The 13,388-nt window shown below is 39.7% G+C and overlaps 2 long non-coding RNA genes across 2 annotated transcripts; one reads left to right on the top strand and one right to left on the bottom strand.

The window, feature by feature from the left end:
* Window positions 1-5,525: 5,525 nt before the first annotated feature.
* Window positions 5,526-8,707, bottom strand: LOC109138974 (uncharacterized). Its single transcript, XR_003461902.1, has 3 exons — window positions 8,659-8,707; window positions 5,847-5,978; window positions 5,526-5,612 (listed from the first exon to the last, which is right to left on the bottom strand). It is a non-coding gene; the product is annotated as an uncharacterized LOC109138974 (long non-coding RNA).
* Window positions 8,708-11,759: 3,052 nt separating this feature from the next.
* LOC113744931 (uncharacterized) lies at window positions 11,760-13,330 on the top strand. The gene is made up of 3 exons (XR_003461901.1): window positions 11,760-11,890; window positions 12,118-12,237; window positions 13,034-13,330. It is a non-coding gene; the product is annotated as an uncharacterized LOC113744931 (long non-coding RNA).
* Window positions 13,331-13,388: the final 58 nt, after the last annotated feature.

Below are 13,388 nucleotides of genomic sequence, written 5' to 3'. Positions count from 1 at the left end.
TAATCAATGAGCTTTTCTCTAAAAGGAGTAGAGTGACTTTGTCATTGTGTTATTGTGGATCATCATAATGTCAGCCTTCTACAGACATCATCCAAACGTCAGCACGACATTCAGACAACCATTCAGTGTGTGTGTGTGTGTGTGTGTGTGTGTGTGTGTGTGTGTGTGTGTGTGTGTTTTCTGACATTATTTGTGAAAACACATTAAAATCAACAGAAACCAAAGAAATATTTCTACTTCAACAAGTAAACTTGATCATTTCAAACAAATCTGAGTTTAGAGGATCTTCTGTAAACAGATGTGACCATTTACCAACAATTCTAAACATTTGTTGACTTTAACCACTAACAGAGACATTTTCTACAATGTCTTTAAGAAACACAAGTCTTTGTGACTGCAGACTAAATTTAATACAACAAATGTGAAAATATGAACAAAAGGACATTTACAACTTTATCGATGTAAGTTATGTCTGAACATAAATTAGCTTCAACAGTTAAAATATCTCCAATAGTAACAGAGAGTCAGTGAACTGACCTCAGAGTCTTCAGTCTGCAGTGTGGACTCTCCAGAAAATCACACAGCGGCTTCACTCCTGAATCCTGCAGGTGGTTTACACTCAGGTCCAGCTCTGTCAGATGGGAGGGGTTGGACTTCAGAGCTGAGGCCAGAGAAGCACAGCTGATCTCTGACAACCTGCAGCGCTTCAATCTGAATAAATAATAAATGATGTTGATAAAAATCCATTTATAATCCAATCAGATGTGTTCAGGTTTGAAATGTGCGGCTCAACATTACTATGTCCTAATCAATGAGCTTTTCTCTAAAATGAGTAGAGTGACTTTGTCATTGTGTTATTGTGTGTGTGTGTGTGTGTGTGTGTGTGTGTGTGTGTGTGTGTGTTCAGACATTATTTGTGAAAACACATTGAAATTAACAGAAACCAAAGAAATATTTCTACTTCAATCCTAGTTTTCGTCAATCGAGTTTTAGAGTGTTCACGTCTGTACGTGAGAGCGAGAGTGGAGCTTCATGCAAAAATACACAATACACAAGACAATATTATTGAAAAAGTGTACATATAGATGTCTTACATGTTACAATACATTCAAAATATTGATTTCATTTCACAGCACACTGAGGGATGAATTCAGTTTCATTAATAATATGAATCCAGGTTGAGTACAGACTAAATTTGGAGTCAAACTGTTCAGAATGACAAAAAGAGGTGTTGTGATTTGTGCGACAATCACAGAAAACAAAAGAACTATTAGTTACACAGAGTAAAACACGTTAACTGACCTCAGAGCCTCCAGTTTACAGTTTGGATTCTCCAGTCCAGCACATAGCGGCTTCACTCCTGAATCTTTCAGGTCGTTGTCACTCAGGTCCAGCTCTGTCAGATGGGAGGGGTTGGACTTCAGAGCTGAGGCCACGACTTCACAGTCACTCTCTGAGAGTTCACAGTTAGAAAGTCTGTAATGACAGAAAATAAAAAACAAAGTGAAATTAAATATATAAATATGATTTTTTTTTAAACGTTTGTATGTGTGTAAAGTGTGCAGGGTTCCCACTTCTTAGTTAACATCAAATTCAAGGACCTTTCAAGGACTTTCCAGGACCAATTTCCTTAAATTCAAGGACCATATGCAGCGGCATTTAGCTACTGCTACCGCTAGTTTTTACACTCAAACACCTCTATTTAAAGTGGCACGGTTGCCACAAATGTCACAAAATTAATATCAGAATTAAAACTTTAGGCTCAGGGATACATTTAAACTATTCTCACAGTCAATAATCTAAGGTTATGTTACGTTAACAAGTAAAACTGACACAGATTTGGCATAAACCCTGTTGGTTTCATCAATGCATAGCTTTCTTTGGCAAGCTTCACTCTGTCTCAACGTGACTGGCAATTCACCAATATACCTGCGAGAAGCGACTACGCATGCGTTAACTACGTTGACTACGTACAGGAAACACAAGCAGTGATTCTCTGGCAGTGCCGATCGAACGAACGATTTGCAAATTAAAAGTCAGCGTAGGCCCTGCGGAATCACCGTAAAATTTAAACAAACTAGTTGTATGGTTAATATTAATTGACACATGAACAGCGGCCATCATCATGTGACTACGAATCCACACAAAAAATTATTCAAGGACTCTCACGAATTGTATAGTTTCAGGTCTTGTTTTTCAAAAAATATCTTCCCGGGCTGACAACTTATTTTTTTTAAGATTAACCAAAACTTTTTCACGGATTTCACAGGACGTTGGGATACCCTGAGTGGTATCTTTGTATAATGCTTGATACTCACATCGGACGTACTCAGCTTTATGCAGTCCTTCACAGGATGGGAATCATCTCCGTCGTCCCTCCGTGATTTGTTGTTACTTCTTCAGGTCCCAACTCATCCGAACCTCCTCTGACATCTGAGATGTAGGCCGAGCTGAGCATGGATCCAGAGACATACTTGATCTGTCATCTGATTCAGGGACAATCTGGATCTCATGATGGGACTGAGTCATCGTTCATATCCATCAGGAAAGCTGGAAGGATTGTTTGATTGATGGCTTCTGTCAGCGAGATACGGACAACTTTTTGTTCATCTCCTTCAGGTTGTTGGGTGGCTATTTTCTGGATTGATTTCTGGACTGTGTTCTGGTTGACCAACAGGCCTCCCTAAGACGTATATGTTGGACTCCAGAGAGAGGCCATTGGGAAGGAAGCGAAACAAAGGTCCAGGTTGACAATTTACTTTTGGCGGGATTTCTGTCATAACCTTCTTTAGGAAGACGCCAGGTGGAGTTCATCCCTCCTCCTCCTCTCTTTTAGAAGTCCTTTCAGTAACCTTCTGTCTTCTTGTTGGTGTTCTGTAACAGTGGTGTTGTTTGTTGTAACAGTGGAAAACCGGTAGACTGCCGGCCCAAGGGAAACTCCTGAACGCTCAGATGAACAAAGCGTATACTGTTTTTGGAAGATCACCACCCCTCTCTTTTGAATGATTTTTGACAAAATTCCTGAGTATTACAACCGAGGCCTATGTGACAATCCAGACCAAATACTGATCCAGGTTCTGTCTGGTAGAACATAGTTTCTTCTCCAGCTTTCAAAGCAGACTACCCGCTTCGAAGAAATATTCTCGGTCAGACTCTTGCAGATCCATCTGTGGATACGTCTCATGTTACATTAGCGTACTTATTTTTCCTCTTTGGATGAACAAGCGGAGGAAGTGTGGTACGGTCAGTCAGGGTCTTGCAGCTCTTCCTCTTGGTTATGGGTCAACATGTGGTCCAGGAAAATGTATCAGTGACCACAGAAGGGACTGGTGATAAACACCATTGTGGACGGCTCATTGGAGGCTGATGTGTTATTGATTTTTTCTGGACAGATCTTCACCCACTGACTTCCTCTGTGAAGTTACTCCTCTTCTGAGCGTCAGTCACCTGTACTCTTGTTACCTGTCAATACATGAAGGAGGGATCTGATTGGGTGCTGCTGCAGGTTTCTGGGGAAGTATCCCACCATTGAAGAGCGAGGGAAGAGCTTTTTCCTTGTATGAGGCTTGTCAACCACAGCACCGCTATGACTTGATGACTCCTTGTGACATCTAGACACGAACCTCTTTGTTGTTGAAATTCAGTGGAAAGTCTGCTTTCATACAGGGCCGTTCAACCGCTGAACAGACGTTACAGTCAGCGGCTTCTTGCGTGGACCTTCTGTAACTGTGGATGGAAAACATGGAGAGCGTGAGAAGAATGGAAAACCGCCGCATCTTTGATAAAGTTAGCTCCATGAACGAGAGAAGAAAACCACACAAGACGACATCTGGTTCTCCGAGCCTCTGCCCAGTTACAGAGTCGAAACTTTTCCGGCACTGAGAAGTTTTTCCAACGCCACGCGATCGCCGTGGTCCGGAGCGAACTCCTGATGTGTTGTTGGTCAGGTAGCCTTTAAAGATGTCGTGGATTGAGGAGTTCTGGAGGGTTCTCCTTCTTTCTCTGGAAGCTGTTCTCAAGCTTGTCACCTCAGTTGGGTATGAACCTCTTCCTTTACCCTCTGTGATGTAGGCGCTCAGTGTAGATTCCTGTTGAGGAGGGTTTCCACTTCCCGTTTCATCACTTCCTTCAGGTCACACGTTCAAATCTGGTCTTCAGACGATCTTCTGTTCATTCTTGATTCTGAAAACCTCCTGCAGGGGACCCACCATATATCTGAAAGGAAAGAGCATGTGCGACTAAAGAAAGATGTTCAAGAGAACGATTAGCAGGGACCAAGAAACGATTCAATGTAAGACTATAGAAAGAAGCAAATGCTTGTTATAGCACTAACCAATGTCACTTTGTTACAAACAACAAAGTCTGATTTCAGACATCAGGACACATCAGCAGTGACAGATGGCCAGTCTTTTACTTTGTACCGTGTGGTCTTGACTGGTGTCTTCCTTCCCCGTTTGTTCTGGATTTTCCCAACCTGGGACAGGAGGAGTATCCTGGAATGAAAAGCAGGGATGGTCCAGTATGAGGGTGAGAATTGTTCTGCAGAACCAGTGTCCACAGCCTGTAGAGACAGGATTACCTCTCAGGCGTCCTGACCAACCAATCCCCAACAGCAGGGATACGGCTGGCTCCTCACCAGGCACAGGGAAACTCTCTTCTTTTCCTGTGGAAGAACATTGTAACATTGACACACGTCCAGACGCTTTGATGTCACAGGAACCGGTCACAGTTGATACTTTCTGTTTGAATTCAACATTCAGGATGATGACGGCATGAGTTCTCTTGGTTTTATTACAAATTAGAAACATTTAGAATGATCTCCAGTTCTGTTTTTAACATCAACTAAACAAACAACAAACAAGGGGCATAAATGTGCAGTTAGTTGTATAAGCAGCAGTTTTTCTAAACACGTAGCCTTGTAGGGTATTCCTTTTACATTAAGGGGGAAATGGTATGAAACCAATGTTCGGTTAAGTGGTTACAAAGTAAACATCCACATTGAATGCAGGACCCGGGTCCGACGCAGAACATGCCCCAAAGCATTCCAAAAAACACTGCCTCTAAGAGCATCTGGTGCCAAGTGATGAACCATGATGTAAAGAAAAATGTGCTTCATCAGGACCAAACCCCCTGCTTCATTTGCTCCAGAGGTCAGTATAGACCCCCCTGACTGGTCTGTGGCTCCACAGGCATAATCCCATTGTTTGATTTCCGCTCTGCTGCGCTTTGCTGGCTGCTGCATCAGTTAACAATACACATTTAATTCCTCACATGGAAGTAATATTCATTCATTTAGAGGCTTCACTCTTGAGGTGCAGATGATGCGGACCCAGATCCAGACTGAAACTCACAGAAGACGGACCCGGACGATCTGAGACTTCCACCAGTATCTGCCCCCAACAGCCCTGCATCATTGACATAAATTTTGAGCAGAACTTTTGTCTTGTCACGCTCAAAATTTCATCAGCAAGTAAAAAAAGGGGTCCTCTTACTTCTGTGTGTGGCGTCCAGTTTCATGTCTGGAAGTTTATAATAACATCTTTGGACATGTCACTCTCATAGACAGACAGCTGGCTCCTGGAGACTCTGCTCTCCGTCTGCTGGACTGAACTCTGCAAAAAACACCAACATATTTCATTTTTAGTGCTTTTCTACGTGACTGACAGCTGTCACAGATACTAAGAGGAAGATGACACAAATGATTTGTCCAGATCACAAAATGGTTTTTTTTATTTTAGTTAACAATTTTCGATTTTATCGCACAAACACAAAACCAACAAAAAACTAAAGATGACAGAGGAAACTGAAAATGTCTCTTATAAATGAGTCAGTAACAGAGCTCTTACTTTGTGTGTGAGCGTCCAGGTTCATGTCTGAAGTTTATAATAAAATCTTTGGACAGGTCACTCTTCATAGACAGACAGCTGGATCCTGGAGACTCTGCTCTGTCCTCCTCTTTCTTATTCATCATGGTGAGTCTGAGAGATAAAACAGTAACACTGACTGCAAAAACAACAACACTCACACACCGTCTACAGTCCTTGTTGTCTTGGTTACAGAAGCTTTCATGTGTATTATTCAGTAAATTCAGACAGAACAGGTGACTTCATTCCAACATTTCTTTCCTCAACAGTCCACAGAGAGAAAGAAAACTGACTCAGAGACTTTGACAGTAAAATCATACAAATGTTGGATTAACACTCGCCCTGCCTCAGGCTTCACTTTTCATCCTTCTGCTCTGTTCTGTCTTTAAGGTTCCTCCCTGTTCTCATGATGTTAGTGATGTGTCTGTCATGAACGAGCCGGTTCAAGGAGCTGGAGACGTTTGTTTTTTTGTTTTTTTGTTATGTAATATAGTGATGTCAGTGGTGGGCATTAACATTAACTGTATTTAATTAGGGGAGTGTGTTAAAATAAAAATTGAAAATGTCAATAGCTGTCCTTTTTTAAAATTTTCATGCTTAGGTTTTTATACACAGCAAAAATTGGAGAGTTGAAATTTCAGGGTTAATCGTTTCGTGGTTGATTTCAACTCCCAAAGTGTCATTTTAACACTTTCTGATTTAAATGGTGTCCAGTGTTGGGCTTATTTGACAGAGTTGATCAGGTTGCCCTGCACCAGTGTTAACCTGGTGTTAATCAACTCTGCAGAGACGTAGTTAAGCACCGCCTCCACCCGCACACTTCATTTCAACACGCACCTGAATACAATCACTCAACAGACGTCCTTTTTACCACATCTCATATGCGTCCTTATTTCAATGGGTGCATGAATATGGGGGTAGCAGCGAGCCCGTCGTTTAGATACCATCCACATGATGTAAAAGAAAATGTGATTCATTAGACCAACCACCTTCTTCCATTGCTCCAGAGGTCAGTACAGACACCCTGACTGGTCTGTGGCTACACAGCATAATCCATGTGATCACTTCACCTGTCAGAGGTGAGTCTGGACGTGATGTCTGATCAGTGTATATTCTATTCCTGAATCATCATGTCACTTTTCTTCATCGCAATGTTGAATATAATGTTCACGATTGAATCCTACATGATTGGTTCATATGATGCATTCAGACTTTTTGCTTATTAACTAAACATCTGATCATGTTGCAGCCTCCAGGTCCTCCCTGCTGCTGCTGCTGCTGGCACAGCTGACATCCAAATAACAACATTTAATATTCATTCACATGGGAAGTAATATTCATTCAGTTTAGAGGCTTCACTCTATGAGGTGCAGATGATCTGAGTGACCACAGACTGAAACTCAACAGAAAAACGACCCGACAACTGTAGAGCATTCCCACAGTATCTGCACCAACGCTCTGGCTCATCAGAATTAATCTTTGAGCAGAACTTTTTACTTCACGCTCAATTCATCAGTCAAGTAAAAAAGAAGAACTCTTCTTTTGTGTGTGAGCGTCCAGGTTCATGTCTGAAGTTTTGATAAATCTTTGGGACCGTCACTCTTCATGACAGACAGTCTGGATCCTGGAGACTCTGCTCTGTCCTCCTCCTCTTTCTTATTCATCATGTGAGTCTGAGAGATAAACAGTAACACTGACTGCAACAAACAACACTCATACACAGTCTACATCCTGTTGTCTTGGTTACAGAAGCGTTCATGTGTATTAGTTCATAATTCAGTTTTATGTATTTGTATAGTAATAAACTTTAGCATAATTATCATTAGCAAATAATACAATAAAATTGTTTTTCTGACAACTCCAGTACATTCATTTGGGCCTTGTCCAGTGACATTCCCTCATCTCTATCTCTCGCGTGTCCTCATTTGTTTTTTTTTTTAACTGAATATTCTAATCTGAATAGTTCACCATACATTGTGTTATGATTTCAGCATCACTTTATTAGAAAACGGTGCAGTAAAAGAACTTGAAATAAACCCAGAAGTAGCTGGGACACATGTAGAAACAAGAACAGGTGGAGGTTTCAAGAAACAATTTTATTTGTTTATTAATGACTTTTCTAAATCCTCATATGTATCCTTATAAAGAGATTATTATTTGATTCCTCAGTTTCGAGGTGCACTTGAGGCACCATGACCGCCCACACACGCTTTACCGTAAAGATTGATGTAGCCGCGCAGTAGATTTAAAGTGTAGATGCGATTACCGCCGTTCTTAAAAAGAACTTCCCATTACAGGAAATCAGCTGACCTCCTCGTGTGTGTGTGTGTGTGGTGTGTGTAGTGTGTGGTGTGTGTGTGTGTGTTGTGTGTGTGCGTGTGTGTGTGTGTGTGTTGTGTGGTGTGTGTGTCTAATAATAACCTTTATCATAATATCATTAGAATAAACTCGTTCATCAGCAGAGTTTCATTGTTCCTGAATAAACTCTGAACTCACGTGACCGTCTCACTCTACTTGAAGTCAACAGAGGTGTTTTCAAACTGTTTTTACATTCTCAAATATATCCGTGCAGTTCAAACGTATCCAGTTGATGAATTCAGTCTCAGTTCACACAGACCGGATCGCTTCCAAACTCTGCGGGAACAACTGACGCACTTTAAATCCTGTCACCTACAGAACTCTGGCGTCCGAATATATATTTATCTAATAAATGTATATAAATATATAGATTTAACTCTTTATATGTACATATGTGTCATTCAAATGATACATGCTGGAGTTAAAACCACCTCACCTTGAGCTTCTCTTCCTTCACTCCGTCAACGTTAAAAGTTCTGAGTTCATTCACTTTCACTGGGTGAGGCCTTTACTTCCTGGGCTGCAGCCGCAGATCGAGGCGTGCTCACGTTGAGCCCGCTTCCAACGCTTGACTTCCTTTCCGGGGGCCTCTTGGCGCTCTGTGTAATAATATTTTAATTCTGTGTATAATAATATAATATAACTATAATATAATAAATATAATATATAGAAATATAGATATATAATATCTATATATATATATATATAGTATATAAATATATAATTATATATATATATAATATAATTAAATATTATTTAGTTTTTGTAATTATTTAAAAAAAAAAAAGAAAAATATATTCACTGGAGAGATTTTTTCAGGTGTTACCATTTAGTGCAATTAATTTTCATTCCTTAGTTGAAACACCCACTGAACACTGAACTTAGCCTAACACTCAAAAGCAGAAAATGCCTGCAAATGTCGCGTGTCCATAACTTCAGTGCAGAATTCCTCATGGTCTCCGCAGCTGAAAAGGAAGAGAAATGGCTCAACAACAACATGGTTGTGTCACACACCTCGAGCTATAAGCTAAATTCCTCATATTTAAAAATGGGTGTGAGGAGCATAGTACAACACTTGTTTATATAGCCACAGCTTTTTAATGAAATTGGCATGCTTTGTTTGAAAACTGGACTTTCCACAGTCTGTAGTAGTTAGTGCTGACTTTCTCAATCATCTACGTCTATTGCAGTCTGTAATCTATTGCATTTGCAATGTTGGAGCTACGCTTGACTACAGTGTAGAAACGCAAATACTACAGAGCTTAACCGTTTCGAAATAAAATAATGTTACTTCCTTACCCCTTGCCTGTCACAATAGAATGGTGAGGACAGGGTGACGGGAAGTCATATCTGTAGTTATAAGTCATGTAGTGATTCAGCTGCATCACTCTTGAGCATTAAAAACAGGACAGCGAAAAACACACAGCAGGAAATATGATTATGAAATACTGTTAAAAACATCCAGATTAACACAGCAGGGGAGGGAAAGTAACATCCATGTGGGTACCAGCTCACCTAGAGATAAAGCAAGGGAACGAGGAAGCTGACAAAACTGCTAAGGAGAGCAAGCAAGAAAGAGGAGGTGAAGTGAATAAACATGATCAGTAAGCAGAAGGAAAAAGTTTAATATGGAGAGAAATAATCAAATCATGGAACAACATGGGAAGAACCAGAAAGTGGGAGAGTTAAAAATAAATGACAGGTGCAGCAAGCAGTGGATCATGACAGAGACAGAATAGTGCACGGAAACGAAACACGCTCATATATTAGGAAGTTTAACACAGATGTGGGAAATCTAGAGAAGGGAGGAAAATCCATTATAGAGATATCGTCGTCTTAACTGGGTTATAAAAGAATTATATAAAAAAATGAGAGCAGTAAAGAAGTAAAGTCAAAAGAGGGCCGGCAACATTGAACAGTAAGGATGCAGACAGGAAGACAGAGAAGAAGGAAGTCAAAGGCCTCACCCAGTGAAAGTGAACCTGAGCTCAGACTTTTAAGCGCGACGGCGTTGACGGAGGAGAAGCTCAAGGGAGGTGGTTTTAACCCAGCATGTTACTATTGAATGACCATATGTACATATAAGAGGTAAATATATATTTATTATACATTTATTAGATATAATATATTTCGGACGACAGAGTTCTGTGCATGACAGGATATTAAACGTTAGCTACAGTTGGTCCCGCAGAGTTTGGTCGCGGTTTCCGGTCTGTAAGAACTGAGACTGGATCGTTTGAACTGCACGATATCATTTATTTGAAATAGTAAAAACCAGTTTGAAAAAACAACTTCTGTTGACCTTCAAGTAGAGGCGACGGTTTGATCAGAGTTTGTTCAGGAACATGAACTCTGCTGATACGAGTTTATTCATGGAAGCGCATTGCATTCACTGGATAAATTAATTAAAAATCTGACACCTTATCTCGTAAATTACGAGATCAGGAAAGGTGCCACATTGGTCACTGCACCTCGGTAAAGTTAGAGAATATTGGCCCTTCTGAGATCAATAATCTTAACGTTGTTAAAACGCAAAACACACGCAGTTGGTAATGCGGTCACGCCAGCCCGCTCCATATTTTCAAGTGCGCACTTATTGCCGACTTTTATGGCAGCGGTGGACACTGTCCGGTTTTCAAATAAGATGTGGTGGTATTAAACGTGTATTTATACTATGAAAGACTGGTAAAATTGATTTAAATCCATAAAACAAGTATGATCCTGCACTGCTCAATGCTCCATTCGAAATGATAGCATTCTGAAACAATATTACAAATTCATAAAAACATGACACGTGTTAAAATCTACTTTAAAGAGGCGTGTCATCATACAGCAAAGTGTACTAACTGTCTGCTTGATTTTGAGTTAATATGTCACATCTTGGAGCTATTGAGCTTTAAAGCTCCTATTTACATTATGAAATATATTAAAAATTCATAAAAAATATGACACGTCTTAAAATGATTTTAAGACTTGTTTTTACTTTTTTTAAATCAAATTTTAACCATTTTTTCATATTTTATAAATTCAGGTGCACTTAGGAAACTCAGAAATCAAATAATAATCTCTTTTCTAAGATACATATGCAGATTTAGAAAAGTCATTAAATAAACAAATCAAATTGTTTTCTGACAGCTCCACCTGATTCTTGTTCTACATGTTCCCAGCTACTTCTGGGGTGAATTTCAAGTTCTTTTACTGCACCGTTTTCTAATAAAGTGATGCTGAAATCATACACAATGTATGGCGACATATTCAGATTAGAATATTCATTAAAAAAACAAATGAGGACAGCGAGAGATAGAGATGAGGGAATGTCCCTGGACAAAGGCCCAAATCAATGTACTGCAGTTGTCAGAAAACAATTTGATTGTATTATTCTAATGATAATTATGCTAAAGGTTATTACTAACAAATAAAAAACTCAATTTACTGAATAATACACATGAACGCTTCTGTAACCAAGACAACAAGGACTGTAGACTGTGTGTGAGTGTTGTTGTTGTTGCAGTCAGTGTTACTGTTTTATCTCTCAGACTCACCATGATGAATGAGGAAGAGGAGGACAGAGCAGAGTCTCCAGGATCCAGCTGTCTGTCTATGAAGAGTGACTGGTCCAAAGATGTTGATATATACTTCAGACATGAACCTGGACACTCACACACAGAGTAAGAGCTCTGTTACTGACTCATTTATAAGAGACATTTTCAGTTTCCTCTGTCATCTTTATTTTTTTGTTGGTTTTGTGTTTGTGTGATAAAATCCAATTGTTAACTAAAATAAAAAAAACATTTTGTGATCTGGACAAATCATTTGTGTCATCTTCCTCTTAGTATCTGTGACAGCTGTCAGTCACGTAAAAGCACTAAAAATGAAAACATGTTGGTGTTTGCAGAGTTCAGTCCAACAGACGGAGAGCAGAGTCTCCAGGATCCAGCTGTCTGTCTATGAAGAGTGACCGGTCCAAAGATTATGATATAAACTTCAGACATGAACCTGGACACTCACACACAAAGTAAGAGCTCTGTTACTGACTCATTTATAAGAGACATTTTCAGTTTCCTCTGTCATCTTTATTTTTTTTTGTTGATTATGTGTTTGTGTGATAAAGTCCAATTGTTAACTAAAATTAAAAAAACATTTTGTGATCTGGACAAAGATCACAAAATGAAGGATATAACTCCCTCTCAAAGCACAAAGACACAAGTGGTTTTCTTTGAAGGGTTTTATTCTTCAGCAAGTCCTTAAAAAACCATGAAAACAAAAACATACATAATACACAGTATTAAAGTAACGTCAGTTATAAGGCTAACACATAACTGAAATGACAAACGAAAATGAATGAACAAAATGACAAACAAAAGGCTATACCTTGTTGGCTGCGTGCACAGTGAGAGAAAGTCAGGCTTGATATCTTCAGTCTTTGCTCTTTTACAGCATTAAACTTGTGAATAAACGTCCTTGCTCTAAAAACTTGACGAGAGCATCTCTTCTGCAGCCGAACCCATGCCAGGCTAGAGTCCATCTAACATGTGGCTGGCCTACGTTGGTTATTTACGTCACACACACATGCACACATACAGAGGTCGTATATTTCAAAATAAAAGTTCCCATTTAGAAACCCAGTTAACTATACAAAATATACCCAAATAAAATCAATATTAATTACCCTATAACAATATTCACACAAAACACTGATGTAAATGCTTGCAACCGCTACAAAGGAAGATGACATTTGTGTCATTAGTATCTGTGACAGCTGTCAGTCACGTAGAAAAGCGCTAAAAATGAAAACATGTTGGTGTTTGCAGAGTTCAGTCCAACAGACGGAGAGCAGAGTCTCCAGGATCCAGCTGTCTGTCTATGAAGAGTGACTGGTCCAAAGATCTTGATATAAACTTCAGACATGAACCTGGACGCTCACACACAAAGTAAGAGTCTCTTTTTTACTTGACTGATGAATTGAGTGTGAAGACAAAAGTTCTGCTCAAAGATTTATATTCATGATGCAGAGCTGTTGGTGCAGATACTGTGTGAAGGCTCTCAGTCGTCCGGGTCGTTTTTCTTTGAGTTCAGTCTGGGTCACTCAGATCATCTGCACCTCAAGACTGAAGCCTCTAAATGAATGAATATTACTTCCATGTGAAGTGTCAGCTCTGTCAGCTG

This window comes from Larimichthys crocea, unplaced genomic scaffold, assembly GCF_000972845.2.
Source record: "Larimichthys crocea isolate SSNF unplaced genomic scaffold, L_crocea_2.0 scaffold317, whole genome shotgun sequence".
Lineage (NCBI taxonomy): Eukaryota > Metazoa > Chordata > Actinopteri > Sciaenidae > Larimichthys > Larimichthys crocea.
The sequence above is the reverse complement of the archived record's forward strand: the minus strand, read 5'-3'. Positions and strand labels throughout refer to the sequence as shown.